This window comes from Phyllostomus hastatus, unplaced genomic scaffold (genome assembly GCF_019186645.2).
Source record: "Phyllostomus hastatus isolate PE091 unplaced genomic scaffold, TTU_PhHast_1.1 phas_scaffold_28, whole genome shotgun sequence".
Lineage (NCBI taxonomy): Eukaryota > Metazoa > Chordata > Mammalia > Chiroptera > Phyllostomidae > Phyllostomus > Phyllostomus hastatus.
Window position 1 is genome coordinate 22,790,271 of NW_025334022.1, and position 4,853 is coordinate 22,795,123.

Genomic DNA, 4,853 nt, shown 5'->3' on the forward strand with positions numbered 1-4,853 from the left:
TGGTAACATTGACCTCCTTGGCACATTGATTTGTTTTCCATTTATTTAATCAGCAAAAATTCTCAGGGAAACATAAGAATTGTAAAGGGTTCACTAACAGAAGCAAACAACAATCAAACATACTTAAAATTAAACTTTTAAACTATTATGGGCAAACATTTCAAAGGTTCATTTAAAGTAAAAAACAATTTGAGTAACATGTATAAACATAAAATAATATGATTATTTTCTTCTAAAAATAAACCTCAGAGGGTATACCCATTCAAAGGCATAATCTGTCAGTTAGTGTAGCCACCTTGAGAGTCTGTGCCCTTTTTCTATTGGTGTGGCCATTACCCATTTTTGAGAACTAAAGTAAGTTTTAGTTTGAGTATGATGCTCCTCTTCTGGGATCCCTGGGCATCCTGGGCTTATATCTATCAAAGAACTTGTCACACTGAATTGTCTGTCTCCCTCACCTAGCTGAATGCCCCCTGAAAGAAGGGATGTCATGTGATTTTGTATCCCTGAGACCAATCATGTACTCAGTAAGTTGATTTGTTAGTTGATTGAAAAAATATTTCTGCATCATATTTTTGGACCACCTTCAAAGATAACACATTGTTCTTTTAGTGGAGAATGTTTTTTTTGGAGAACAGATGGTATTCAAAAACATGTTGGGAAAATAAGGTATTCATCAAACTTAACTCTGTCTTTATTTTAAAATAAGCTATTATTAAGGTATATTGACTACTTTTCTTCTGTGATTCATAAACTGGCTCTGAAAACAATTCCAAAGAAGTGATTACAAAAAGTTTTGAACAAGAGAAGCTTCTCAGGGCAATATCTTTGAAAGATTGCCTTCATTTATATATTTAAGGTCCAATATACATTTAGAGAAAAATCAAACAAATAAATATTTGTCTTGAAAATTATTGAACACATACCCTAGGAGGAAAGCATACTTTTTAGAGTTGAAAGCTGGAGCTGGATTGTTGCATTCAAATCTTGTCTCAGTAGTTACCTTAGCTGTATAGTCTTGGACTAGTTATTCAACCTATTGGTACCTCAGTTTCCTCATTTGTAAAATGGGGATAAATAGTGCCTTCCAAATATGGTCACTGTAAATATTAATTGTATTAATCATATTAAGTGATTAGAGAATAGAGCCTAGTACATAGTACATGTTCAATAAGACTTATTACCATGATTACCTTTATCATCATAACAATGTTTAAGGCACTGGGTTAGATAATACTGAACATAACAAAAAAAAAAGCACGTTCTTTTTTTCCCCATTTTTAAAAAATTTTATTTTAATTGTTGTTCAAGTACAGTTTTCTGCCTTTTACCCCCATTCCAGCCCACAACCCCAGCCCTCCCCACCTCCCTCCCATTTCCACCCCACCCCCCGTTATTGTACATGTGTAAAAAAGGCATGTTCTTATCCTCAGGAAATTTATAGTCTAATTGGAAACATAGACATGTAATTTATATTATAATACAACTGTTGGGTGCCCTGAGAATTGCGAACTGTCATTGTGGGAGAAACATGTGATATGGGGAGAGGTGCAGTAGCAATAACATCTGAGTACAGTTATTTTTTTAGGGGGGAAGAAATTCAGCTCCTATTGTTAGAATTTCACAGTTTAAAACACTTGTTGGGGGGACAGTCATACAAAATTCCACGTAGTAAAGTTTTATGTGACCAATGACTTTGTCAATTAGGTCTGCTGGTTTTGGCCCAATGCCTAACAGTTTCAGAGCCTGGTGCAATCTCTTTACATCCAGCATCTTGGATTAAACTTACAGTCAGCCCTGACTGGTGTGACTAAGTGCCACCCTGCGAACCAAAAGGTCACTAGTTCGATTTCTGGTCAGGACACATGCTTTTTTTGCAGGTCAGGTCCCCAGTTCGGGGTGTGAAGGAGGCAACCAATCAATGTTTCTCTCACACATCGATGTTTCTCTCCCTCTCTTTCTCCTTCCCTTCCCCTCTCTCTGAAAATAAATAAAATCTTCCTTTAAAAAAAAACATTTTATTTATTTATGTTTAGAGACAGGGAAGGGAGGAAGAAAGAGAGGGAGGGAAACATCAATGTGTGGTTGCCTCTCGCATGCCCCCCACTATGGACCTGGCCCGTAACTTATGTGCCCTGAGTGGGGATTGAACCAGAGATCCTTTGGTTCAAACCCACACTCAATCCAATGAACTACACCAGTCAGGTAAAATCTTTAAAATAATAAAACTTACAGTCAGTCTCAGCATCTTTGCATGGGTCAATAATACACTCAGATTTTCTTCATTGGAGGCTTTGACCACCACTTTGGGGGCCACAGGATTCCCATTGTTTGAGCAATTTAGAGTTTCTTCTTTGTATTTGCTCATAGGCAGAAACAGCAGCATGAGAACGTGTGTAGCCACTTTCACTTTTCCCATCTTTAAGTCATTTTGAACCACAAGAATCATTTTGTACTCCCCACTCTTTCCTAAATGCTTGCTTCAGTTCCAGTCTCTATGTTTGTCTCATTCACTGAGCTTCTGGGGATCGTCCAAAAGTGTGCACAGAGGTCCCAGCACAGGCACATGCTACAGGCTACACTTGAAGCCAAGCTCAGTGCACCAGGATGAACAAAACATTCCATAACAAAGGATTTGGAGAGCATCTAGAGCACCTCTCTTCCACCTCACTTGTGTCTTTAGGTTCTTCACTTCTGAGTAACGAACAAGGTTCTATCCTCATTACAGTTCCATACACGCTGAATGGCTTCCACTGAATACAGAACATTGTGTCTTGAGAATATGAGTGTTAGTACAACCAGATGCTTTATATTCATGGGATTGATGAGAACAGAAGGAACTGAGACTTGAGATAACACTCTTACTAAAATATTTCTTTTTCAACAAAGGAATGGTATGTGGTGTTAATGCCTGTGAAACTTTTCAATATTCCTCACTTCACTTTGAATAGAAACCAGTCTGGATAGAAAAATTCATAGACTCTATCATCAATTTGTCTCTCTTTTTTAAAAATTTAGTTCCAATTTCAAAAACTAAGATATAATGTTGCTCCGATCCTGAATGAATGGAATAATATAGAAGGACCTGCCATTTTACCAAGGTAATTTAGAGCTTTACTATGGGTTAAAATTTCATCAAAATTTAAGAATAATAATGTTATATAATGATGTAATTTACATTTTGGGAATGTATTATTTTATTACTGTATCATTTCTTTTACTACACAGAAAATAGATTTTTCAATTACAATATTGGTTGCCGACTTCCAGTCAAGATGATGGTGTAGGCAGACATGGTCACCTCTTTGCACAAAGATATCAAAATTACAACTAAAATATAGAATAATCATTACTTGGAAATGTCAGACATCGAGTTGAATGGAAGTCTGACCACTATGGAATTAAAGAAACCTCATCCATCCAGACTAGTAGGAGGAAGGCAGACGCAAAATGGGTTGGTCCCTCACTCACGTGTGGTGGATAAAAATTTGGGAGGAGTCCCGGTGACTCCCACTCCTTTCGGCAGTGAGGAGTCCCAGCCCCACACCAGGCCTCCCAGCCCAGGGTTCCAGTGCCAGGAGGATAAGTCCCCACAACTTCTGGCTGTAAAAACTAGCAGGGATTGAGTCAGTGGAAAAAAGTTCTGGAGCCCCAAGAAATTCCTTTTAAAGAACCCACACACAGACTCACCTAATCAGACTCACTCCCTCTGAGCTCCAGCACTGATGTAGCAGCTTGAAAGGCACCAGTGGTATACAGGGAGAACTGAAATAGCTGGTGTCAGTATGAGCAGAGGCCATTGTCCCTATTCTGCCCACCCCCAGATCTGGCAGACTGTGCCTTTTCTGAGATTTCATCAACCTGGCTAACATTGTTTGACCCACCTTGGAGACCCCCAGAGACTCAGCCCTACCCAACTTACGGGCCCACAGAAGCTGCTTTTCCATATGAATGGTTCCTGCTGGTCTTGGTTCCTGCTTTACAACTTCCTAAATCCTATCTAACAAGCAACAGCTGAGTGCAGTGAGCCCCAGGCTAAGCAGTAGCAGCAGCCACACTAGATTCATAGCTTTGCTTTGCCTGGGAATCTCCAAGCCCAGCACACATAGCAGCCTTCCCAAATTGCTTTATAGCTGAGGCGGGATAGCCACAGGCAAAACACAGGTGGGGGCTGGCCTTGACCTGCACCACTCAGGAAACCCCAGGGCCAGTTACGGACCACATCAAAGTACCACCGCCTTGCCCCTGCACAGCTGATTCTCCACTATGGGTGGAGGTTGATGATAAGTGGCCACAGCCAACCCTTGTAGCTGACTGGCCTAAGTAAATCCCTCCCATTGACCTGCCAACAGCAACCAAGACTCAACTATAAGAGGAGGGTGTACTCAGCCCACATGATGGGCATACCTCAAGTACGCAGCTTGGGTGATAGGGGAGGCTGTACCACTGGACCCTACAGGGCACCTACTATATTAGTCCACACTACCAAGACATGGAGTCAAAACAGCTCTCCCTAATACATAGAAACAAACACAGGGAGGCTGCCACAATGAGGAGACAAAAAAAATGGCCCAAATGAAAGAACAGATCAAAGCTCCAGTAAAAGAGCTAAACGAAATGGAGATAAGCAATCTGCCAGATACAGAGTTCAAAACATTGGTTATAAGAATGCTCAAGGAAATTAGTGAGGACCTCAACAGTATAAAAAATATCCAGTCAGAAATGAAGGATACACTAATGGAAATAAAGAACAATTTACAGGGAAACATCAGTAGAGTGGATGAAGCTGAGAATCAAATCAACGATTTAGAACACAGGGATGCAAAAAACAACCAATCAGAACAACAAGGAAA

At 40.1% G+C, this 4,853-nt stretch overlaps 1 pseudogene; it reads right to left on the bottom strand.

Annotated features, from left to right (window-relative positions):
• Nucleotides 1-1,584: 1,584 nt before the first annotated feature.
• LOC123805081 lies at nt 1,585-2,646 on the bottom strand (annotated as a pseudogene).
• Nucleotides 2,647-4,853: the final 2,207 nt, after the last annotated feature.